The sequence below is a fragment of the Photinus pyralis genome, unplaced genomic scaffold (genome assembly GCF_008802855.1).
Source record: "Photinus pyralis isolate 1611_PpyrPB1 unplaced genomic scaffold, Ppyr1.3 Ppyr1.4_LG3a, whole genome shotgun sequence".
Taxonomy (NCBI): domain Eukaryota; kingdom Metazoa; phylum Arthropoda; class Insecta; order Coleoptera; family Lampyridae; genus Photinus; species Photinus pyralis.
In genome coordinates, this window is record NW_022170509.1 from 7,661,195 (window position 1) to 7,688,334 (window position 27,140).

At 36.8% G+C, this 27,140-nt stretch overlaps 1 protein-coding gene and 1 long non-coding RNA gene across 3 annotated transcripts in view; one reads left to right on the forward strand and one right to left on the reverse strand.

The window, feature by feature from the left end:
* LOC116165435 overlaps window positions 1-27,140 on the reverse strand; it is a 93,011-nt gene that overhangs the window by 64,573 nt on the left and 1,298 nt on the right. The window lies entirely within an intron of this gene.
* The window catches only part of LOC116165431 (solute carrier family 41 member 1-like), a 29,008-nt gene continuing 6,500 nt past the window's right edge, over window positions 4,633-27,140 (forward strand). Inside the window, exon 1 of one of the 2 annotated variants that reach the window (XM_031479879.1) lies at window positions 4,633-4,755. The gene's annotated coding sequence lies outside the window, so the exon portion shown is untranslated. Of the gene's footprint in view, window positions 4,756-14,718; window positions 14,738-27,140 lie in introns of those variants that run through there. The other variant, XM_031479880.1, reaches the window with a different exon arrangement.

Here is a 27,140-nt window from a genome sequence, read left to right on the forward strand (position 1 = left end):
CTGATTGCATCGCTAAGGACGGTGAATCACAACCACAGCTTTTGCAAGAATCATGAGGTGGCTTTTCCAAAGTGACCCCTTGGCCAACTGGCTCTCCATTAACCGAATCATTGCCCTGCAACCAGTTCTGCTCACACACACTCCAGATATCCAAATCCATTTTTGGACTAACCCTGTGTGGAAACCAAATTAAAGGTGCAGATCGTCGTATATATTGAATCCCAGAGTAGCTTGGCAAAATAACTCCAAAAGGCAAAGTAGAGAAATTAGATCGTGGCAATTCATCTTTCATAGAATGGATGTTAAGGTTTTTCATTGAACAGGCACTCAGCATTCCCACTTCGTACCGGTTATCAATTCGGTATTTTATTTGTTTTAGCTGTTTTAATCATTGCCATACGTCAAAAACCTATCGATTGCGTGTGTGCTTACAATCACGTCCCATAGAAAACCTTATCAACTCCCTTGATGGCATAAGAGGAACTTATCAATTAAGTTAACGAACTTTAATATGCGTCTCGTAATAACGCAAGCCGATTAAAACCATCCCATAGTAAAACGTAACTTGGTTTTCAAAAGAATGGGCTACTTAAGTACCTACTTAACTTAAGTGCTAAAAATGGTTACGTCTTCGTCGGATACGCACTTGTAGCTGCTCCAACGATACGTGAAGTTACAATAGGTACATGTTCCGTGTGTGGGCTATATACAATATATTAAACTAGCAACAGTAGGTAGTGGGTTATCGTATAACTGGCGTCTAGAAATATCCATAATACGTACATATGACAAGTCTGTGCGATTTGTCACCAATGTCTTCAAAGATGCCCGTATTTTGAGCTTGAGGAGAAAGTTACATTGTCACTTTGAGAGTAGGACCAACAGTTAATGAGAATTATTTAAACACTGTCTTTTTTTAACCTTGGAAACAAGACGAAAACAGCTTATGATAGAATTATCATTAAAAGTTATATCTAGAAATCAAACGGCGTGTAACTGTTTGTAAAATTTTTTTTTGAATACTACGCACATTCCAAAACAATTAGTTTTTTTAAGTTCAAATAGATTGACGTGAGATGTAAGTAGAAACAATTCCCTTCTTACCTAAGCCTTTTTTGCATTTTTTGAAGTTACATACTACAGTAATTAGTGAAAAGGTTTTTCGTACTTGTGAGATGTGTCCCCAAGTATTCCGGTTTTTTCTATGAATTTCGAATGTCGCTTGTAGACAATTTAGGTTTGGCCATTGTAGCAGTATTTTTCCAACCAGTGACCTTTGGGGTTGTAATAAGGTGCCTGTGACTATAACTCGTGCAATGTGCACATGATTCATTTAGGACTTGAAACTCAAATTGTCGACATTAACACAAACTTTAGTAGAACTTCGAATACAAACTGCTCCAGAACGTTTGCAAGCAAGCATCTTATACGTTCCGCTTTTCGACTATAGAATATTTCGTTTGGAAAATGACATAATGGTAGAAATCTTCTAACACCAACAACCACTGTACGTACATGGGACGATAATTTTGAGCAACCAACTGGAATTAGCTCCGATAAATTATACAAATACCGGAGTAAATCTGGGAGTTAAACGTTTTCCGTCATAGTCATGGGCTTTATTAAAGATTACACATTAGATGAAATATTTGGACACCATCAACTATAGGTTAATGCTAACAATCTAACATTACATAGGTTTATCCGACCGCTCAACGAACATACGTTTTCTTCATACCTATCAGATCGAAAACAAGCTGCCCCACGTTGGGCGCCAAGTAAAAATCACAAAAACCACCCACAAGCACCTGTCCAGCTAGCTTATGAAGTACAAATACTAACAGCACCTTGAAAAGAAATGATTATAACTGTTCTAAGCCACGTCTAGCCCCCCCGACAACGAAAATTTTGATATTGACGCAAGCTTTATTAATTTGAGAAATTCTGCAGCCTTAACCGCCTCCAACATTCTAAAAACAAATTTTCTCTCTTATATCCTGTCCTGGGTCGTAATTTGGGCACGATGAAACATAAAACTAACCATTTACAAATGAAACAAAATGTAGGCAAAATCAATCAATCAAATACGCTGAAAGAAATATAGGCACCAGCGCTAAAACACACCACGCAGCAAGCGATCGATTAAACAAATTAAACTTAAATACCTGTATTGGCCCTTTGATGGTGGACAGGCATTGGCAAACTTTTCCGTGAAGCGACACACACACTTGAGCTTAACTCGCCTGGACTGTCTTCTACAAAACTGTATAACTCACCGAACTGACTGTCGTGTTGGGAAAACAAATAACGCCTATTAAGCAGAAATCTTGACCGAAAGACCACTTCGCCTCTTCGATTTAAAACCTTTCTCACTTCCGTTCCTCCTTCCTCAACAAAAAACTGCGTCTTCGAAAGAACTAACATCTGTTTACTTCGGCGATAGGACGTGCTTATCTTGAAACTAATTAGCTTACGCTGAGTAGGGAAATACAAGGTGACCCATCGTTACTTGCCGAATCCAAACAAAACGCTCACATTTCATCTAGCAAACCTAGTTGAATTTTCTAAAGGGAGGAAAACGATCGTGTACGGCATCTCAGCCGCTATTCCCCTATCCGTCAAAAATCTAGGGTTGAATATGGATACCAATTTGAGGTTTGCGGAACACTCCGATTAGATTGCAAAAAGCTTGCAGTGTGGTCAGAGACATTTGCATAGCTTTGAGGTACCCATTAAAGCGGTGCTTCGTTCCACCTTGATACTTTCATTGTTAGACCATGTGGATGTGGTGTATAATACATGTATATTGTATAACACGCTCAGATCAGAATAGAATCCAAAAACTGCAGAATAGTTGTATAAGGATGATACTTGGTATTCAAAAATATGGGCATGTACGCCATAAATCGTTTGAGTTAAACTGTCTATAAGAAATTGCAATTCAGAACTGAAGTTTACACCATAATATGAACCTCCTATTCATACAAAGGCCATATTTGAGAGATCCTTCATTGATAATATAACGCCTTGGTTTAATGCATTAGGTACTGTAACGGGAGCCCGCTTTGTCGTTTAAATTTTTTGAATTTTATATAAGTATGGGTAAAATTTCATATTCTAACTCATCATACGAAAAGTAGATTTAATGGCAAATACAATGCGTGTTAAGCGATAGTGGTAAAACGAGTAAAGTGTATTTGTTACTTCAATAAAAAATGTCAAATTTAATAAAAATTTTTATACCGTATTACCCGTATAAACTTTGTGGTGTTTGGAAGGGACAACGCAGGGCGTTTCAAAAAGGAAACTTAGCAGCAGTGTTAATTTTTCGCAGTGACGACGAATTGGTGCCTTTTCGCGTTATTTCAGCGAGTCAGAGGAGCGGCCCACGAGTAGTTTTCCCTATAGGAAAATTAAACTCCGCTGTACAATTGCACTAACTAAATAGTAGAAACATTCACGCGAAACAAACACGTTTCTACATGAAATCTGCGTGTTTGGCGTGCGCTGTAGTTGATCAATTCTTATCGCCCATTAATTAATACATTATCAACCAAATGCAGCTTGACATCAGAAGAGATGAAGCAGTTTTCAATCCAATAAGGAGATCTCTTGAAATGTAGCCAAGAGGTAAGGCAGATTAATCTAAACAATTACAAGGTAGCGTGCGACATTTGTTTATTATATTGTCTGTCATAATTTTAATTTGATGTAGTTTATATTGTTTTCATTCAATTTTTAAAGAAGGGGCCCTTAAGATGGGGCCATATAGATTAATAAAAAAAATAGCACATACGCAACCCAGCTTTTGTAGTTTTTTTTACTTATGAAGATATTTAAATGAAATTTTGTATGTAGATATCTCGAATAAAAGTAAAACTAATGTCAATTCAAAAAATTTGTTTTACAAGCTAGACTGATCTGGTGCGAGAGAATCAAAAATCATGGATGCGTAAAGATCTCGAAAGTCGTTTCGCATTCGGTTGTATCGGATTTTTGTATTTAGTTTTCTCGTGCTGTATTTCAATTTCTTGTATATCACGTGTCAGTACCTGCACAAAAATTGTTTTCACTACGGGTTAGATGGAAGAGCAGATGGAGACTTTCTACCCCCTGGCATTGTATTTTTCGTGGTTAGCTATAACACACAAACAAATACTGTTATTATTATTATTATTAATGATGTGAGAAGCTCTCCACCACCAACATAAACTACTGTAGGCTCACAAAACTTCCACACCACAACCAGGATTCAATTAATAATTATTGGGACCACCCTCACAAATGGAAACAAAAAGGAGTCTCCTCAATAACTAAAATGGAAGAAAGGAATTTGCATTGGCGGTACTCTCCAAGTTTTCTCTAATTATCTCACGTTGCGAGTTTGAATATCTTAAACAATGCATTCCCTTTGAATATAAGGAAAAAGGACTATTTCAATGGTAAAGGTTTGTTGAAGCCGCAAATGAATGGAATGTTATGTTTACATTGAGACTTCCGGGCATGGGAAGATATGGCTGTAAGTGACAATCGATTCGATTTCTTTACTTCGTTATGATTCGGCTTATGATGCATTTGCGAAAAAGCGTGGGTAATTCGCTTCTTCTTACAATTAGGAGTAGTGCGAGAATACTATCGATACGGTAACATCTCAGTGATTTTGTCGTGACTACGCGCCACTATTGCAGTAAATTAGTTGATATTAATTAAATACGGTGCGTTGTTCACGACTTGCTAGTTAATTGTTAAATAAATGTAAGTACCTACACATTTTTATTGAAAACTGACATTGTGCAGTATTTATTTGACACCGAAGACAGTAAAATAAACTAAATTGTTTTAAATATAAATGATAATATAAAATAAAATTCGATTGTAATGGTTCGGTTACGATTTATTAGAACGGTGTTCTTATCATAAAACAGTATTTATATTTGAACAAAGTACGATATAATTTTTTGCGCTTAAATAATTATGACAATTGTCGTCAGAAGGCCATTCTACAATCACATTGTCTTATATAATAATTAAAAGTGGATAATACAAAAAGATTCCTCTTTTTCATCCTAACAAAATTAGTGTAAAAACAATTTTCACTGTTTTGTAGCGATTTACAAAATTTGTTTGACACACTCTAAACTTTATTTTTAATCATAATTTAGTTTTATTGTTAAGCGGAACAAAACTGTTCGTATGAAAATATTCAACCCAAAATGCAGTACTCATATTCTGCCACTACAATTAATTACCTGAGACTAAGATATATAGTAGGTATTCGGTGGTTTAAACTAAATTTAATCTAAAATAACACCAAAATGAATGCCGTGGATATTTCAATTTCAATTGCAATACCAGAAGATAAAAACCACAAATCCAAAATAACCAACAAAGGCGTCAGATGAGGGGCACGCAAATGTGCCCCCCTAAATTTATTTATTAATGAACAATGGAAGGTCATCCCAGGCATAGGTTAAAAATAACATACCCGGTAAATAATTTGAATTGTTTTAATTGGCATTTTGCAATTAAATCAGGGACTTGATCCTAGAAGGGAAAAAACCGTTCAAAGCGCAGTACTTGCGTAATAAGTACTAGTTAAACCAACTAAATTGTTTTCTTTTATATTTATGAACTGGACATTTTCAATACTGCAATTGCATGTCGCAGGTATTACCAACGAAAAAAGAAACTCGTCGAAAACTACTAAAAATTCTTCCTTTTCACTAAGACTATTGAGGGTTTCTGAGGGGATCAGAAAATTGAGAAACTGCGAGTAGTACGGCCATAGGTGTTGATTAATTGCTGAAAGTGTATTAAACGTTTCTGATACGATACGATACGATTCTCTTCATAAGTAAGGGCAATTGTGAGGCTCGTTGTTCCTCTCAAATCTTCCAGAGATCTTTGAGACACTAAACGAGGTTTTTCTATTTTGACTTTGTAGTTTCTTCAATGGTGGCATGGATGTGATGTCTTCTCATGGAGCAAGAAGCGTTTTTCTTTTCTCTCAAACCTAAAATTTTAAAATCCTAAATAGCTCACACCGTATTTTTTGACTTTTAAGTATGATGCCACCATGTTCATGCGAGCGAAACCAAACCAAACTTGTCGTGGACCAAATTGACTCCCCCGCTATTCTCTGTACGGACCGGCTACAGACTTCTCGTGTAATTTGATGTAATTTTTAAAGTATGGTGCGACGATACATGACGCCGAACGACATCATGTAGAAAATATACAACGCCAAACTTCAGTTTTTTTGTGTTTTTAGTGTATTTTTTTTCAAACCCGAGGTTTCAATTTGAAATATGGTGCCGCAATATTGACATGCTAAAGTCATCCTAAGAAACTACAGGGTTCTGACAAGAAATAATAGGTTTTCATCAGATAAATTCTTATCGTGGCGCTAACAAAACAAAGAGAGGTCATTTGGTTGCCATCGGAGCTATGCTGAAAATATACTGAACTACACGACAATATATATGTAAAAATGCTGCCTCCATTTCTCTGAAAAAATGATATTTTCGCACATCAATAGATTTTCAAAAGGAGAGGACAAAATCCTCATTTCATTTTTTAAAAATTTACCCAAGACATGTAATGCACCAATTTACATTGAAAAAACTTCCATACATATCCGCACATATATTTTGAATAAGAGATGCCACCCAGTTCTGCAATATGCACTGTTGCTGATTTCATTGTTGTAGGTGCTACCAAATCGATTAAATGGAAAGTATGAACCAGTGCTGCAATAGTCAAATTATGGTTCAACTTTATTTGTAAATGAAATAAGATCAATGTATAATTAATCACAGTCAGGTGCTAAAAGAAAATTAATTGTATTTTTATAAACACCCAGTGTAATAAAAATGAATCTAACTGCAATACGTTAATATATTAAGAATTTTTAGTGCAAACTAATGGCGTCCACAAAAGCACCAACGGAATGCAAAACGCAAGTAGGTGGTTAAGCCGTCCTCAGATCAGTATACACAATTGTATATCGCTTGAACCAAATATTTTTAAACTGTTTGGTGATGGTGACGCTGATTTTATTCTAAAACGAAACGAAAACTACGAAAAGTGGCAATACTACAGCGCGATTAAACTAAAACGTTCATAAATTCCTCTAATGTTTGTGCACCAGAAGTTCTATATGCGCGCTTTCGTGGCCGCTTTAATGTGGAATCAATCCAAAGACACGGACCGACTACAGATTCCTGGGACGTGGCTTTTCGTTGAGGTACTCCGCCGTGGAGATTTTCAACTTATGTCTTCGTCTGCAGCGCGAAGAAAGCGAGGTAGACGATGGCTCGCTCCTAGTTTAATTCTTTCTCGAGATGCACCCAATGGTCCATTGGGTTAAGATTGCGCGCTGCGCTCTGCGAACGCAACTAGCACAGATTTACTATAGTTTTCTCTTGTAAAATATGACACAATAATCGCTTTATTTTACAACGAGGAACGATTTAAATACCTACTACGTTTGGTAACAACAGACGTCATTAACTTGCTCTTATTGTATTACAATGACCCGCTTCATTTATCTCATCCTGAATATACACACGTAAAGGAGTATTTATTATCTTACTTTATTTACGTCTGAATTAAAATTGCACTTCTAACCGCGCTTGTTACGTTATATTGCTAATCCCCTTTTAGCTTCCTTAAAAAACCAACTTGGATTATGAATGAATATACTGAAAGGAAAATAACTTATGACAAATAACGAAAGAAATTACACCCGATATACAAAGAACGTAAGAATAAACCGCTAAGCCAGGCGTAACAGTGTGTTGCATTTTACCACATTTTTTTAATTTTTTTTATTTAGACCTTGAAATCAACTCATTACTGTAAGCGCATTGTTTAACAAATACGTGACATTGGAATCGGGTCATTGCATTTCCGGGAGCGCGGTATACGAATGGTTTTCTTTCGCAAACTTGAGCGACGTCAAATTAATGTTAGTGTTAGAATCATGTCAATTTAACACGAAATAATATCATTTCCACATACATTACGTGTTTTGAACCACGCCTAAGTTGAGGAACTCTGCAGAATTTACGCTATTATCAACACAGCCAAACGTCAACATCGGGAAAGCTGAAGCCATATAAATCAAGTAAGGTAAACTCGTCTACATATTCTAAACAATTGTCCAACACTGTCAACTTCATATACCACGAATATGAACTTCTACCTAGGGGAATTCTGAATCTACACAGTTTGTATGGCAATCGACTACCACTACCGCGGATTTGAAAGTAACACTAACGAAAAACAAAAAATTAGAGTTTAGCATAGGTACTTTAAAGCGAATACAAGAATACACTAAAACAAGCATAAACACCTAGCTAAACACAAAAAAATTACCTTCGATTTAACTTTTTATGAAAAATTCATAGCGCCAGTAGCGTAAACATGGCGATACGGTATTTAATACCACCGGTACGAAATCGCAGAACAAATGAAAAGTGAAGCAAAAAAGTAAACAACCAAAAATTAACGTTTGTTTCAAATAAACAAAGTTCGTTTTTATGTTTTTTTGCTTGGCAATATTCAATATAGAGATTGTTGAAAAGACTTGGAGGAAAGGCACAGGTCTTCTTCAGGAAAATTGCCATTTTCTACAATAGCCTGAAATTTTCTTAATGTTGCAGAAACCATTCTGGCCAACCCGGACCCTTTCTTAATTCACTTCTAGAAAATTGTTTCTGCTAAGTATAGCTTATTCTACTTATTTCTCCGGTTTGGAAAACCCGAACTATTTCATCTTTCCAGTAAATTTATTTGTTAGATAGCTTCCATGGCAACCATTGTTGCAATGATGTTTATCGAAGTTATTTGTAATATCAATTCACCGGAAAGATTAAAGATACGCCGTAGTTTTGAAAACAAAGATTGCGATTAATAACATCCCAAAAAACATTGGTCGAAGATACACGTTCCATCTGAAAATAGAGACTGTTTGGCATAGTACAGTCTCAATCTCGAATTTTTGTCGTCACAGTAAACTTATATGGAGAAAAGGGTGAGTACCTATTGTTACATTTCTTTACATTAACTTTTTTGTAAGATGGAGAAATTCTACTGTTTCCTAATTGCAAGATTTAAGTTACATTGTAGGTATTATCAACATGTGGCGATTAATTTCAGCTAATCCTTGAGATAGAGAGATTAAATTTTTGTACGCGATCATTTGCAGACCCAAAACCAAAGCCCGCCAATTACAGATTTTCCTTTGGTTTTTTTTACTAACAATTTCAAGTTCTCCATACCTTCTTTTTCGTCTCGGTTCTATAATCGTTTTCACTATCAAACTCGCGATTTTACCTGTTGTTACCAAAATCATTAAGAAGTTTTACGACCTACTAAAGTCGCCCGTGCAATGATATTGTTGGTTGAAAAGATAACTTTAACAACCCAGATACAGTTTGCGTAAGAAAAGTACTTTCTACATCAGAATTTAGATAAAAGGCGATTACAATCGGAAACGGTTCTTGGTACCATATTTCTTCCTCGTCGTTTAACAGAGTTTTATGTGCATCAGTATTAAATGGTAATATCATTGCTTTCTAAAATACGAGAACCCTCTTAATCTTCAAAGTGCTACCTTCCCATTGGTTGTATTGGACCAACAGGAATTTAGCAAATCCAAACATTGATGCAAATCCCTTACGGCCGAAATTGCTTTTTTTAAAGATCCATCGGTTGTATTTCGCTTTTAATTGTGCACTTACAGTTGTAAGACTTAGTTACATTTCAAGGGTTGAAGGTCGAGCATTAAATAAAATTGAACCTCTACGGAATTGACAAAAATTTCCATATCAAAATTTAATCTGTCCATGGCTAACTCTGTAGTACAATAATACTACCCCGTACCTTGTGGAAAGTACTGTTCTGTCCTTAAATCTGAAAATCAAAACTTTGGCGCTTTTTATTAATTAAATAAAATACAAATTCCCACTAAGGGGATAAGAATCCCTTGTATGGATTCATTCATATGGGTTCATGCAATCCATATCCCCTGCTCGGTTCCTTTAAGTATATTATGATTACGTTAATCCAAATTTCAATGCTAATATTGAAAGACAACCGAGCAATATTTAATACAATTCAAGAAATTTTACAGATACTGATCGAACTGATGTTTCGCCAGGCTATGTTAAAGAACCTTGGAAAAGGTTCTCCAGGAAAATGCGAAAACCGGATCGCTTTCAGGGTGAGACAGTCGAATTTTCTTTGGCTCGTCCTTGTGTTGAAATTTCCGGATCGTGAATTTTGTCTGGACTCAAAACTTGACGCGAAAATCTCGAAAACGTACTGGAGTTATTATTGTCTATGCACAGGAATAAAATGCTAAATTCCACTGTACTGACAACGTTAATTTTCCGATTATCATTCAAGTTTGAACGGAGACCAAAATGTTCCTTTTAAATGCGATCTATTCGTCTAAAAAAGAATGCCAGCCTATTCGTACGGGGCTTTATTTGCCGCACAAAACGCTTCGATATGGGTCATAAACAGTTCATTTAAATTTACCTACATGATTACTTTCGCGATTTAAGATCCATTTACAATCTCCTTTTTCATTATTGTTACTTTCGTAAAAACAACAATATTGTAGTTAAACTAGTATGCGCATTAAACTAAAACGAGCCGTCTTTATAGCTACTTTAATACTCAGAAAGGATGCGCCACGTAAATGTTTCCGTACTCAGTTCTACTGCCCTTGATTACTATGACCCTACTTAATTCAGACCTTTAGGCATTGGATCGATTGATCGAGTTTTCGCAAACGATTTTGTGTAAATTCGCCAAAATTTCACTACTTTTTGCGAAAAACTAAACGTATTAAAAATCCACACGCTATTATGGTTAAGATTAAGAGGAGGAATGCCACTTTCATGCCGTCGGTAAAGCTGAATGGCTCGTTCTCACACTTTTGGGATCGAGGTTAAGCTAAAAGTGTCACACTTTTCTCCTTCGTTGGCTGTTTATAGATCCCCAGCTCATAACGGACCCCGTGTAGCGAGTTCGAGTGCTTTTTCACCGCTCCGTCAAAGCGGTTAATAGAACTGGCAACACGATCGCAGCCGCGCTTATCGTATTGACCCAGCCCACATTTAATTCTAAACGCGCTTCCCTTATCGCCAAACCTACTCACGTCCACGTTTCTTATGAAGCGGTACAAATGTAAATTTCTCTATGGTGAACAAAATACAAATTCGAAAAAATTTTTTAAACTGAAAAACTATCACCCGTTACACAAATCTCGTTTTTGATGCACTTTATAACAAAGCCAATAAGGATTTTTTTAAACTCTTTCACATTTGGCCCAAAGTCATCATTGCAGCTTTTACTGTACCATCATCTATACAAGGCGTTTTATAGTAATTGTGGAACTGTTTAGTTTTACTGACTGCTTGTTTATACAATTGACCTTAATCAGTTGCAACGAACGGTTTAAATGCTAGTGCACAAACGAAATTGCGCACAAGTATGAAGAACAACCCGCACGACGCACTGCACTTGTGGATGATAACTGGACACCACAAGAACTGGGGACAGCTCAAGAAAATGACCGTGATTTATCTGGTGATAAATGAAAATATTGGTCTGTTACTTTAACCTCAGAGGAATCCCGCAACCGATTCGTAACACGGTGGAAGAATGGAAGATGCACGAGAGGGTTGTCGTGGAAGTACCGTACTATAGAACGAGGGTTACTTGGGACTGGGCCTCCGCTACAACTATCGTTCGTGTTTTAAGAGGAGGAGGGTGGGAAGGTGCCATGAAAGATTAGTCATGTCATCGGCGATAAAGAACGAAAGCAAATATGATGTAATCTTTCCGGGAAATATGACGTATTTTGTTCTAGAACGTTCGCGAGCACTCGGAAACACTCGGCTTTAATATATAAGCAAATCGAATTGCGATACAGGGCAGTTCTAATTTCAACGCAGAAGTTTTAAATAGTTCGCGCTGTTATAAATTGTATAATAATTATAAGTGAATGATAAATAATATTTTAGCTATTCTAAATCAATTCGTTTAAGACTGTTACCAATTTATTGTTAATTAATTGTAAATAAATAAAGGACGTAATTAAATTTACGTAATATCCAAAAATAGTTTGTTGCAATAATGTTTTAGCTTAAACGGGACGCTAATCAGTATTAATCATTACCAAGCCTTATTATCCAGACAAAGCCTAACTCCAAGTTTAAAAATGGCACATTTATGCAATACTTTGATAGTAATTGTTACAATATAATTAATAATTCTTACAATATTAGGTAGAAACAATCTCAACCTCAAGGTTTAATTGCACAACGTCATTTGGTAACATTAAGTCGTAGTATCTAATTGTCTATAGTTACCTACTGTAGCTTTAAAAGAGAGGAAAGTTTTTCTGCAAGTTTTAACAATGGGCAAATCTACATCAGTTTTTTATTTGGAATAATTAGACGGTAATAATATTAAATGCCATTTACCGCTGTCATTTTAGCAGATCGACGGGAGTAGTAATGGGACCTTTCCCGTATTCTTCTATAGGGTGGGTGTACGATTATAATTTTGATTTTTTATATTTACTAATCGAGAGTTAGTAACGAATTGAGTAAAATGGATATCCGTAAGTAATTTGGAAGAAAAAGTAGAAAGTTTGAAATTTTGGAGTTCAAAGTTTCAAAAAAAAGGAAGGTTAAGTATTCAAATACTATGCGAAATTCCAAAGTATACCTTGCGAAGTATTCGAATACTAAATATTTGTGAAAGTATTTGAGTTACAAATACAAATACTGCTTCCATAAAGGTATTTAATTACAAAGTATTTGAATACTTTAAAGGATTTGAATACTAAAAAGTATTTACAAAATCGAATACTGCCCAGCTCTGCAAGTGTTTAATGTTTTATTAGAAAATCGTATTTAACGACAGTTTCTCCTGCCTCCAGAGGCAGTTTTGCTATACCAACACGGCAAACGATAATCGCCGAGAAAGGCTGAATGCGTGTTTTGTTAATTGAACATCGCCCCACACAAAAGGTTAGTATTTATTTTTGCTTCATGTAATAATAATGAACAATATGCACTCCGCCGTTAGTGTGTGATCGCAATATTTGTCTAGAAATGTCAGTGTTGATTACGAGAGTCACAAAGTACTTTTGTAATATGTCTAATAGAAACAGATATATTACTAAAATCCAGTAGAATATTTATTATAAAAAATTTAAACAGCAATCTCTAAGTTGTGTTAAAAATTGCATTTAAAAGAGTGCTGGTAGCTGCTGATGCAATCTTAAAATTGGCTGGTCCTTTTGTGAATTTTTGTCGTAGAAGCAAACTAAATTGGCGTACTGTTGTAACGATTCCCTTTTTTAAGCCCCACTTTTGGGCGGCAATTGTAAGGGGTGTTGAAGCGACCTAAATACGTCTGTACCTAGGGAGTGCCACCCATACGATACGATACTTTAAAATTGATCAAAATATGCACCGACTACTGCAATCGAACGATAAGCATTTGAACTGATCTTATGATTCTTCCTAATTTTTATGATTTATGATTCCATTTGACTTCCCTCATCATAGGAAATCTCTAATCGAGCAAAATGAAATTATTATTATTATTCGCCACGAATGAAGAACAATACAGAAATCAGACGTTTTACGCTACCTTATGATTATTTTTCTCTTGGAGTGGCGGCAATCCCATAGATTCGTGTTACGCAGTGTGCAGGAATGAGCAATGTCCCACAAACTGTAGGTTTCGCCCAGATTGAAGAGATATTGAATAGATACTTCGTCAGCTTTTCTTAAGTCAAGGTGCGTCGGGGTTGATAAATAAGTTAATTCCTCGTAGATAAGTGTTGATGAACTTCGGTACGCTCAAAACTTGTAATACACATGTAGAACGTTTTATTTCGCGTGGATACAACCTTTTAGTTTTTTAGTTTGCGCGATCGTAACACTGGCGCGCTCACGGTTAACCTTATTAAACAATCTATAGCCATAATTACGCTAACTTCTTACGTTTTAAAAACCGTATTTACTTTTATTCTTTGGTAATTAACCGTAATTGACCCGTAGAAAAACGCTTGCAGAAATACGAGGAGAGCACATGTACCTACCGGGGACGTCTAATGGACAACTTTAGAGACGGGGCTACATGATGGGCGGTCGGCGACATCTGGACGCCATCTCCGAGCGTGTTATACTATAACTTACCTTCTTCTAAAGTTTTGATGCGATTGTTTCCAATTGGTGTCTTTGGAAAGGTATTGTAAACGCGCACGACTCCTGCGTGGCGGAATGATCAAAATGCGAATTGCAGATGAACGGGACGGCGGAAACGGGTACCGACAAAGGGAATGTTGTACCCTTCGACAAGATCTTATTGATGGTGGAGTTAAAACTGGCTAATAGAATACTGATCTACCACACACGAATGCCCTGAAATCCCTTCGATCTCACACAAAGGTTTTTTTACATGTATTTTACTTTTACAAGTAGGGGGAAAGAATAAAAATCCTGGTAAAGATTTTATGGAACATTAAACGATTTTGTTTATGATACACAAAACGATTATACGAGCATGTGGTTTTTTTTATTCGCAAATAAAGTTTTTACTTGGTGCAAAGTGACGACAATGACAGTTCACAACAATCGTTACACACGTAAATAGTAAATTACAGGTATTATTTATCTGTATAGAGTGGGAGCGGTTTTCGGTAAGTCAAGTACCTGATGCAGCTCGGCTTTTTCGCTTTTCCGTGTTTTTGACAACATCCAGTAGAAGGGAGGATTTAGGGACTTTTCATTTTGGCAATCGTTGGCTGCAGTTATTTAGATTTATATTGGTGCGGTTCTTCTCCGTGACAGTACAATGTTCGGAAACGGGTTGTACATGTCTTCTGCAGCCGGAAGTGTAGTGAACGATTTTTTAGATTTTCGAAAATGAGTACTACTTACTTTTTTACGGCGGTAATGTACATACAACGCTCTTGTACCAAATAATTATTTACGCGTTCGATTATTTACATATCTACGATTTTAACTGACGGACGGCTTCTGCACTAACTAATTACTGGTTCGTTGACTTGAACTCCCACAATGCTCCTCGCGAATTAAAAATGAACATGATTTTCTCGATGGCTGCTTCACAGTTAGTGCCCGCACAACTTCACGCTCTGTGGTCCCAAACCGAACGCGTTCCTACTCTTTTTTAATTTTTTAACACGCCTATAAAATGGTGCTAACAGGTTAAATCGGCCATCTTTAATCATTAACCTATCGGATTCCGTACTCCGATTAAATGCGTATAAAAGTCATATATCAAAACCGACCAGATTTTAAAAACTGACAATTCAATGAAATCACTACGTAAAATACGTTAAGATTGTTTTACTGCCCATTAGACTGACGCTGATATCTTTTCCCAGGCAATTAAACGGTCATGACCCATCCGGAATCCAATGATCTATAAGTTATAGATCGGCAATTTGAAGTAATGAAGCATTTTGGACGCATTTTAATTAGATTTTGGTGGTTAGATTGAGTTTAAGTGTGTTTTTGTCAAATTAAGGGTTGAAAATTGAATTGCGTTAGGGTAACTCAGTTTTAGTTAAATATTAGGAAGTATACAGGGCGTTTCCATTAGAGGGTTGTTTATTCAAACATTTTATGGTTTTCAAATTTATAGTCAATCCCCATCCATGTGTCCAAATTACTTCATATACGGATCGTATGTAATTTGAAGAAGGAAAATTGGCATACAGTGTTGTGGAAAGAGGCTATCACTGACACTGTAACAAAAGGCTGTACCTGACTCGTATAAAATGTATAAAATCAATTATCTATCCTGTCCCACCAAAATATTTAATCAAACCGCTTACATCGCCAACGGTGCAGGATCTTCACTACTCCTGTTGGCCTACTTCTCCAAGAAAGCACACACAAAGTGGTGGGTCTCGAAAGGTGCTAGCGTGCGGAAAATTTTGAAGAAACTCTTTTTTAGCGCATTTTCCGGCGAAGTTGGGTGCGCTATTGCAGCCACTTTCTCTGTCCATCCGTTCGTCCGAGGCCTCTTACGGTTTTCAATATATTTGTAGCTTATAGCTTTGGCACCTGAGCCAAGGAACATCTTGACGATTCGCGGGTTGCGTAATGTCAACGTTCTTATTTGTTAATATAAGTTGAAATTAACCACAGATACTTCTAGTGAAGGCAAACGTATCGCATATAGTCAAAACTAGATGTGCGCATGCGCAGACTGCGCAATGTCAACTTTCTTATTTACGGAAATATTTCTTTGAAATTTTAACCAAAGATGCTTTTAGTACAAGCAAACATATCGCATATTGCAAACATTAGATGAATATGCGCATGCACAGGATGCATATTGCAAATTGAAATTTTAACCATAGATGCTTTTAGTAAAGAAAAGCATATCCATAGTAAGGAAAATGCGCTAAAATTACTCGCCTTAGGGCGAAAACCTTTTTACTTGTTTATTATAGTAGTGACATATTTTTTCAATGTTCAATTTTTTATAACAATTACAACATTTAATATCGTTACCGTTTAATTTTTGGCGTCTGAAGTAAAGTAATAACAAAAGGAAAAAATGTACCAGTTATGGTTATTCTGATCAGGCGATTATAGGGGGGGCTATTTTGGCAGGGACAGTTCGTGACTTAGGTAAATCAAGGTCGGGGAAAATTATCTCTCGAAAATAGTCACCGAGATGATGAGACATCTAGTGTTGGGAAATATGGGGCCTATACGCCCGAGACTATTGAGTCGACCTTATGAGTCGAAAACGTACTGGAAAATTGTATGAGCCACAAGATGAATTGGCATATTTTACTCTATACTTCATTGAAATTTATAAAAACGCCACAATAAATGTTTAATATTACGTTGTCGTTTTAACAGCAAAGTTGTCATCAACGAACCATTAAAGAAAGGACAATAATATACGAATCATAAGTGAAAGGGAAGTTTTGTTGTTCTGATTGGTCTAATGCACCTGTCTCACGCTAATAAATTAGGAAGCGTTTATTTTTGAGACTATTATTACATAACAATCTAAGTCGCGCTTATCTAAATAAATAATATCTAATCTATGGTTATTTTCATGCATATATGCGTAACGCGAGGTTTAGGTATCCCAATTACAATCGAATTTTTCAGTAATCTTTTCCTTTGTCTAGTATGCAGTTGATTGCAATCTTTGCAAATTGGTAACAGCTTAACACAAGCAATTAAAATATGTATATACAAATACCGGAAATACACGGGAATTTGCCAGACATTCTAATCATAAGCACAAACCAGACTATTGATGGGAGTTTCTAAACATTATCTTATTTAAAAGATGCGACGTTAATTAGATATTTATCACTAAATATAAATAAATTCGATAACGTCGCAGCTTCAGAAAATTCCTATATTTTAAATTAAACGATCACTTCCGTAACGGTGTTTCAAAAATTTACTGTGGGCGCTACTGACAAACCCTCATTGTCCTTAATTAATGTAGAGATGCACCAGACAGGTCGGATAAGATAAAACTTAGCAAACACCCCACAACTCTGATATTAATTACAACTGGTTATTGAAGATAAAATTAGCAATGTACATACGAAGTCTAATAATACCAACGAGTATAGATTGTGCACAACTCTTGTGCAGATAAAGCGCATTTTTTTAACCGAAACAGCTTTTGTTTTGACATCAGCAATGGATATATTTCTTTCCGACGTCTCAGTCGTCCTTTGTGAGTACCCTCTTCCGACAATCCGTTCTTGAGGTATGAGGGAATATACACAAACACGATAAGAGGTCGAGGAGGAGGGCTATGGTTGGTAGAAATTAATTCTTTTCGTTGAGACATTTCATTACAGTACCATGAAGGATAAAACTAGCAATTGAAATATATTAATAAAAACAAAAGGCCTTCAATTCCATTTCTCAGTTCTTCAAAAAGAAATATAAAAAATCCAATACTTATTTCATTTTGTTATCAATAAACACAATACAAATCTGTTTCATGTGAATGGTTCTCATAGGTCGATCTCTTTAAGAATATTAAAATTGTCTTCAGTTTATTTACTCGCTGTTTGGTTTTAAAAGCGCGCTTACTGGAAAATGTTCCTTCGCGTATATTTTACAACTCGTAAATAAAAGACCTTGCTACGAATCAGACTGCTAAACAATTTTTCCTCATTCCGTAGTGTACTGTAATTCGTCTATTTACACACATTAAAATTGCAGTTAACCTACAATTTTTTACACATCCGAATTTGCTTAAACGTTTTTCAAATCTCGCCACATAATATGTTTTTTTTTACTGCTAAATCTTTACACCGACTCAAATAGATCTAATGAACTAATTCCGCGTTGTGGTTCTTGAAATCTAACCGCAGTTCTTCTCACATACGCGACGATCTTTCTTGCAATCCGGCTAAAAATGTCGACTGCGAAATAATCGTTTGACACTCTGGTCGCTTCCAAATTGGTACTGGCTCGCGCTTGTAACTTCTCTAAGATCCTAACGTAATACGTAACCTCTTGCGAAAACCAGCTTAGAATCAACTTTTTAAGGCACTCAAATGGTACATTTCGACTCCCGAATTTCCTACTTCTCTCGATATTTGAATCTCACTCGTTAGAAGGGAACGCAATGCTCTCGAGCGTATTTTTTTAAACGGATAGTAAACCCGCATTTTTCTCATGTGTTCGCCTTTAAACAGAACGGAACGACTCCATTAGGTTCGCACAGATCGTGGCAACCGCGCTCGTTTTTCCCCAATACGTTTCTTGTTATCGCCAGACATACTTTTGTTCATGCTGCTATGAAACGGTATTTTGCTATGTTTAACAACATATAAATTCAAAACCAAATTTTTGAAACGGCAAAGTAACCACCTGTTGCAGTGGTTAGACCATCCTGAAATAAAATCTGATTCCGAAGACCCAAATGGCCGAGTGCCCGAACAATCCACAGTAGCGCTAAAAATTTTCAATCCTTGTATAAATTATGTGTCATTACTTATAAATTCCTGTGAAATTAACGGTCCCTTTTCTTATTAGTATTTTTGTGCATTAATGAAAGTCTCTCGGTTGTACTCAGTTTTATTTTAGTGAAATGGCTCAGTTTCAGATACAGTAAAGGGTAATATATCAATAGAAAATCATACACTAACTTTTAATTGTTTTATTAATATGATATTTTTAAACTGTGGCCACATAACACATTAACACAATTGGGATAGGTGTCGCCGTCACAAAATTTATATTTTGTGACATAACACCCTAGCATCAGGAACACTGCCTGTAACGGTAGCTCTAAATTTGCAATTTTTTTCAAAATTTCGTTGCTACGGTAAAAATTTTGAGATTTTTAAGAGTAAATGAGCGTCGAAGTTTACAGGGCCGATTTCCCAATAAAGGATTTGATTAGCGGCAATCCGTCTAGTCTGTGTCGTTTGATTTCTATAGCGCATTGTTTTCTTAATGTCTGGAGACTATGTGTCGGGAACTGGGATCATATTCATCTATATTAATTAGGGCTATTTGGTTACAATTGCAAACTCGGTATCGTGGAAAACGCCAAAGTTCGGATATGTGGGTCGTATGTGGGAATGATTTATTGCCTTGGCTCTGATTTTATTCGTAAGGCCGGAATAAAAGAAACAAGCTAACGATTAAAGATGTCCGTCTGAGTTAATACGTTGCTATTTTTTGGGCATTAATAAGTGAAAAGAAATTAAGAGAAGGAGGAAATCTTTGGAGGAACTCAGCGGTCCACAGAAGTAGTGGCCACTGTTTCGGTCGCAAATAATTTTTTTGACCTTCGAACGTTGGTATTCCCCGTATAGTTGAGAGTAAAAGTGTATACAGGTGATAGTTGACCATCCATAAGGACACCGGTGATCTGCGCTGGCACTCAAATCAAGCTTACCGTATTAGACTGACCTAATCTATCTAGAATCAAGCGCCGTAGCCGATGGAACAAATTCATTTAAACATCAGTTTTTGGGTTTAAAAAAACTGATCAATCCGCAATAGGAAGTGTTGATTGGTTAAAACAGGTTAGGGGTGTTCACTGTTCAACCTGACTATAGGCATACGAGGAAAGACTTGAAAGTGAGCAGTTTTATTTTCATTTGGAATTCAGATTTAAATAAAGAAGCAATTCAAAAAATTTCTTGTTTGGGTTCCTAGATCACAAATGCAAAAGGCAATTGGGTTCGTTGATGTTAATTTGGTATTATTTACGTGTAGGATTGATAATGGCTTCATAGAACCGATAATTTCTGTCACGGGGAAATACCATTTACACTGTTTGGGAATTATGAAATTGTGTTATTACCAGGATAGACCTAAGAAAATGGTCATGAAAACAAAATTTGATTAATTTTTTTCATTTTTGAAAATGGTCTCGTCGAAGTTATTTGCTGCATGAGCCAATCATTAAAATTTACCCCACAATGGTTGTTATGTGGGATCTAAGGTTATAACTTCAGTTTTATAATGAGTGATCGACACAGGTACAAAGGTACCTAATTCAAGTATTTTTGCTATTATTTTCTGAATGATAAAGGTAAACACCTTTAGACTCAACAATACATAACGTAAATACGTGTATAATTGCACAATTTTAAAAGCTATTATAAACAACCATTTAGATTGTCTGAGTTGATAAGTGCACTCCCTAATTTTTTGACGTATGTTCTGCTTGATAAGATAAACTTTCTCGAAATTCGGGCTTTATTTTGCTTTCAATTAAACAATGCGAATTGAAGATAAAAAGTAAGAAAGCAATTAAAATACACATTGCACAATCTTATCTCTTGATGCCACTGTAATGATCGCCTCAGAATTTTACCGCCAGGAAAACCAACCCCACCTAAATTCGGCCCGTTAAATTTGACTCCGTAACTCACAACGAAGCGAAAAGTTGACTCAAGTAAATTTGCTCCCTTCAGAATATTGAACCCCAAGGGAACTCGCTACTACGTTGTAGAATATCTCAAGGTAACAAAACAGAAGTATAACGAACTGTCAAATCGTTATTATTCCGATATGCCATTTGGCGGCAGTGTTTACTATTCAGTACTGATATAGTTTCGAAATGGGGACGGTATATCTTAAATCCCACTTAAGCCTCGATTTAGCACAGATTAGTTGTTCGATAAGGGTACCTTGATACGCAGTTGAAAGGTAGCCTTTTAATTGCAAAATACTGATGTTAATATTTTGCGCAAGTGTCGAAATAAAAGGCCTAATGAACCAACAACACAAAAAGCGAAAGAATGGTCCCAATAAACTTGTTCAGTGATGATAAAAGTGAGCTGAGAAGGTATTGTTATTATCATGTTTGGTGCAAATTATCACACGTCGTCGTCCCAAAAAGATAAAGCATATCGCATAAAGCATTCTTCTATCCGATAAGCTCCTTGTGAGGTTCCAAAGGATAACGATGAAAATTCTCAGCTCAAATTGACATTTTCGGCAACTGTCAATGTTATATAACCACTATGGGACAATAGATAAAAATCTATAATAGACTTAGTGAAGTAGTTGTCATATGAAGGACAATGTTATTACCTTGTTAAAATCAGTTCTATTCAACTGAAGGTATTATCATATAGTTTTTTCAATGATGGCCAATTAGACAAGGTTATCGTGAGAAATCATAAATTATACTGTTCCGTGGCGTCTAAGTGTAAATGACGTTGTATCTGATGATGATAAGGAAGCCTTAGATCCCTGACAACTACTTATTAATGTGTCAATGGCCTAAAATTCGCTGTGAATTCCATGTATATCACCAACACAATAGAGCTAGAGGGTAGTTTTGCTTCTAGTGAGAGCATATCAAGTTATGGAAAATAACATATTCTGACGAATATTTCACTATTCCCCTCGTACACTACGGGTAGGTATATTCCGTGCAACTATAACGAATTCAAACGAGAACAAATAATCTGAAGACGTTTGATTTGAGGTAGAATAAACAAAACTATCACTCTTTGGTCTCGCATCCGAATCTATGAGTTACAGTAATTTCAGAATACTCATACCATTCCATGCTATCTTTAAAACCTTTCACTCATTTGAAAATGATATTACTAAATAACAAATGACAATGCGCTTTTTCCATGAAGTGATCGGTACTTCTCGAAAGGTCAGGAAACTGGCTATGGTACAAAGAAAAATAAGTTACGGCAAAAATATTCTTATATAACCTGCGCATGCGCACACCTGATGTTTAAAATATGCGATATGCGTGTCTTTATTAGAATCATTTTGGTTGGTTTATTTGCGTTTAATACATCTTGTCATGTCACAGCGTTGATTTCCTCAGATGTTTCTGATAATGCAACTTCCTTCGCTCTTTTTTTTTTAGCGTTTTCTAGGTTATGTACATGTAATTACTTCTTTCGCAATGCCGATTATCTTTATTTGTGGACCTGCTCTTTGGGCTTCATTCCATTCTACGATGAAGCGTTTGGCAGTGGATTCTGTGTGAATATATCATCTAGACACGTTATTGGGTTAAAATTACACATAGTAAAAAATGTTTATAGCTCGTCTCGTTGGAACGTAGTATTTCCTTTCCGGGTGAGTCCCTCATTTATTCGCGCTTTCCCGAAACCTAGGTTTCTTTCTTGAAATTAACCCCCTTACTTTCCCGGCGTGCCAAAGATAGTATATGAATTCCCGTTTTACACACCCTTGGCACATAAACGATCTTTTACCGCGATCACCGAAACAGTTATATTTTGAGAGGTTAAGCCTCCCGTAAATCAAAACTGAATCTTGCTTCAGTTCATTAAATTTTTACTCGGAATTCTACAGTTAATAATACCTCCGCAGCTCAGCACCGAATGAATCCCAAAAATTTCGCCGTAAGGATTCCTACCATCCTTTCTCATTAATCACCACCCACAAAATGGTTTTTTATAAATGAAACACGGCCATCTTTACTTGTTGATTCATTTTCGTCATTTCATGAAGAGAATCGAATTCAAAGAAGCGAAACTTCACAAGAACTCGAAGCCCAGTTGGCACCTCCAAAAAGCATTATACGGGTCACTCTGTAATTGGGCGAAAGCCTGATGAGGGCCCATAACAAGAGAGGGACAATAAATAAATAAATAAATCCTACGGCTCCACAACACTTTACACAGCAGCTGACGGTGCAGATAATAGAAATAGTTAAATATTTGGAGCGTTTAGAGCTGAAATTCACAAAATGAAGCGAAGTAAAAAAACGGACAGATTAGAGGAAATTGTCCCGACAGTAGAGTAACCAATAACCAGGTAAACGGATCAAAGGGAAGGAGCTAGTTGTGCCCCGGAAAACTGTCATCCAAGTCGCATCATTGAAGCATTAAGATACACGACGTACGATACTTGTGGATGATGGTTGGGCATCGACCCCGAAGGGGTCAAGAAGATGATCGTGCTTTACGTTTAGTAATAAACTGGAAAATGGAAGAGAGGTCAATCTGGGCAAAGGTATCGCGATACGATCCGTTCTAAAGGCGTATTGGTCTCAGTGGGACTCATTACGGTCAGACTTCTGAAGGCAAGCTGCTTTGGTGACCTGGACTATTTCAGCAAATAGACAGCATGCAGCATATAATCTACCAGATCAAGAGCAGAAGTTTTTATCAGATTTGGAGTACCGCTGGGGCTACACTCTGACGAGGGACGAAATTTTAAGTCGGCACTATTCCAAAGCCTGTGTCAACTATTGGCAAAACCAGAGCCGGTGCTTTACACCTGCAGTCAGACGGGATGGTAGAACGCCGCCGGAATAGGACAATTGGTAAGTACTTGTCCAAAGTTGTGTCTTATGACCAGCGTGATTTGGATCAATATCTGCATTTGCTCATTATGGCGGTGCAGGAAACTATCGTACAGAGCTCAGGTTCCATGTTGTTTGGCAGGGAACTCCGATTACCGCGTGATTTAGAATTTGGCACAAGACCCGCCCAGGAAGAAACTGTGGTGAACGAATACGTGGAGAGCCTGTGACTTTGGCCGCCATCCATGACAAAGTTCGATACAGTCGTGAAGAGAATAAACGACTTAATATATCAGATACAGAACCTACCACGAGGAAAACCAGGTGGTGGTGCACGTAAATTGGTTGGCTCCATACCCGAGGAACAGAAAGCAGCGAATGTGAGACAACGACAATGCGGAATGTATGGCACATTACCCTGCAATGCAAAGGGCACGCTTTGGTTTGATTTGATTTAAGCACCAGCCGTCAGAGCTAGGTCAATCATTCTAAAAAAACCGCTCGAGCGACGAGCGCTCTAATTGCTTCAAAAATGCTCGCGAGCATCGAGTTGTTTTGCAAAACGAAACCGCTTGCGAGTTGAAGCGGTTGAAAAATGCTCGTGAGCGGAAAAGCGCTCGCGAGCGGAAGAACTCGCGAGAGAGAAAAGAGCTGACGAGCGGAAAAGAACGCTCATGAGCGGAAAACCCGCTCGCGCGCAGAAAAAAGCGCTCGAGCACTTTAAGTAAACGCTCGCGTATCGAGCACCAAGCGACCGCTCCGCTTTTTTCGCTTGGAGTGTTTTTTCGAGCTCATTGCGTAGCCAAGGATGTCAAGATTTCTCGAGGTATTGCCGTAGAATTCAAGTTTCGGTTTGGGCGCTTAAGAAAAACATACCTTCAACTTCCCGCGGTGGGTAACATGTGTTTCCTACCGGAGCAGAGACGATTTCTGTATTATCTGGTAACAAAAGACCTAGTTACGAAATTTTCTGGAATACATTAGAGCACTCGAAAGGACAACTACAGATTCATGGCTTTAAAAAGTCGCAAGACCGGATGTAATATTCCAGGGAACCGTGGTCGAAATATTTGGCTATTTCTTTAACTCCAGAGGAACCCCCCAACCTATTCGTAAGACGGCGGAGTGCATTTCTTCAACAATGGAAGATGCACGAGTGGTGTCTCAAAACTTCAGGAAAAATTGGTCTCAGAAAAAACATGTTTTTTCCAGAAAAAAATCGGAAAAATTGGAAACTTTGGGAAAATTGACAAAATATAATATTTCGCATTTACACGTAAACAAAACTGCATTGCAATACATTTATGACCTATCAAATAGCAGATTTAAGTGCCTGCAGTCCTGCGGGTCGAGAGGGTTCCCTTGCCATGTTGTGTTGGATTAAGTTTTGAAGATAACCTTTATCGAACGAGCCGGTAGCGTGCACGTGTTTTTGCAAGTGTGCCAATTTTTCCTTACCCTCGAAAAAAAGGAATTTTTTTCCAAAGTTTTTTACCGACCGACTATACATAAGGAGATCGTCGTACGAGTACCGCCATCAAGTTCGCGTTATAGAACGAGAGTTTCCTGGGACTGTGTCTCCGCTACAATCGTGGTCCGTGTTGCCAGACGCAACAGTGTGTAGCGAATATTCCAGAAATCCCGATAAACATCCAAGCGCCATAAAAGATTAGTCATCGGCGATAAAGAGCGAAGGTGGATGTGACGTAATCTTTCTGGGAAATATGACGTATTTTGTTGTAGAATGATCGCAACTATCCAGGAACATTCGGCTTTACTATATAAGCAAATCGGATTGCGATATACGACAGTATTAAATAGTTCGGGCTGTTATAAATTATGTATATGTGAATATTAAATAATATTTTAGTTGTTATAAAATATTTCGGTTGAAGACTTTATTGTTAATTAAGTGTAATAAATGAAGCACGTAATTAAATTGACGGTGCAGTATACTTCAAACCAATGGATCGGATTTGTACCACTTTGGCAGGCATTTTTTCTACTTGTATATTATTTGCACTTATTTCAAAAATAAGTTCTAGCCAATATCAATATTATAGGGAACGCTTTCCTATTTCTGAAATATTAAAATCAAGGGGGTATTTTTCTTTGGTTTTCTTTTATCTACCTACTTTGTTTTATATGAATTAGTTATAATGTACAAGTAAAATATGTAATAGAAGAATTCTTCTGCTACTATCTGAAATAATCTTTCATGTTTTTCCAGCGACCTAAAGGAAATGCGTGAAAAAGTTTTCAGCACTCAGTACCGTAAAAAAATTCTATGGAACAGAAAAAATCCATAAATCCGAAATGTAAGAACATATAATGGGGTTTGTTAATAATTTATGTGGGAGTACCAATCAGACTGCATAATTCACTATCTGCAAAGCGAATTCACCCATATGCCGCAGATTTTTGAAAGAAGTTTCAAAAATACCATGATCCAGGCCGATTTTCACATACTTTAGTATTACGATAAAATTGCAACTAAACATTCAGGTACCTACACATTTCACACAATTCATATTTTCGCATTTGATAATGCATAGAATGATAGCAATTTTGTTATAAATAACTTGAGACGGAGTACAGATAACGACTCGACAGTTATCTGGAACTGGACGTAATGACCTAAATTCAGTAGGCTGATTCCTTGAACCATGAGGACAGGCAGACAAATGGATAGTGCGATTTCAAAAAGTAGGTTTCGGGTCCATTTTCACTTTTAATCTGAATCTGAAAATGCAGGCTTAATACTTGTAGTTAGGTAATAAAGTTATGATGAGGCTTTTTTGTTGGTGAAAATCTGTAATTTTGCCTTGGTTTCACAAATAATAGCTGTGTGTGGTCTTAAAATGAAAAAAACAACGAATGGTAATCTGGACGTAAAAGTCTGTCGAAATACAAAACTTATAAGTATGTAGCGGAAAATTCGATTTTGCGAAACAAATTAGCATCAAATTGGCACCAACTGATGAAATGCAGGTAATAACTTCCGTATCATGATTGGTTAAGTACACGCACCTGTTGCCAAGCAATTTTTTTTATTGATTGTGCATATGCAGAAAATGTTCGCTATAACCAGAGGTTTTTGTGAGATGTGGAAAAATGAAGATAGTCGCTTCATTGGATCGAATCGCCGGCAATAATTCGGATTTTGGTCTGATACCCAAAGAAGCAATTGACTGAAAATTTATCATTGCGAAACTCATTGGCATGCCATAAAACAGAAATTCCATCCATTGGGAAGGACCCGAGTACTTATAATGTTCGCGATTGTTTCCACGTTTAAACATGTACCC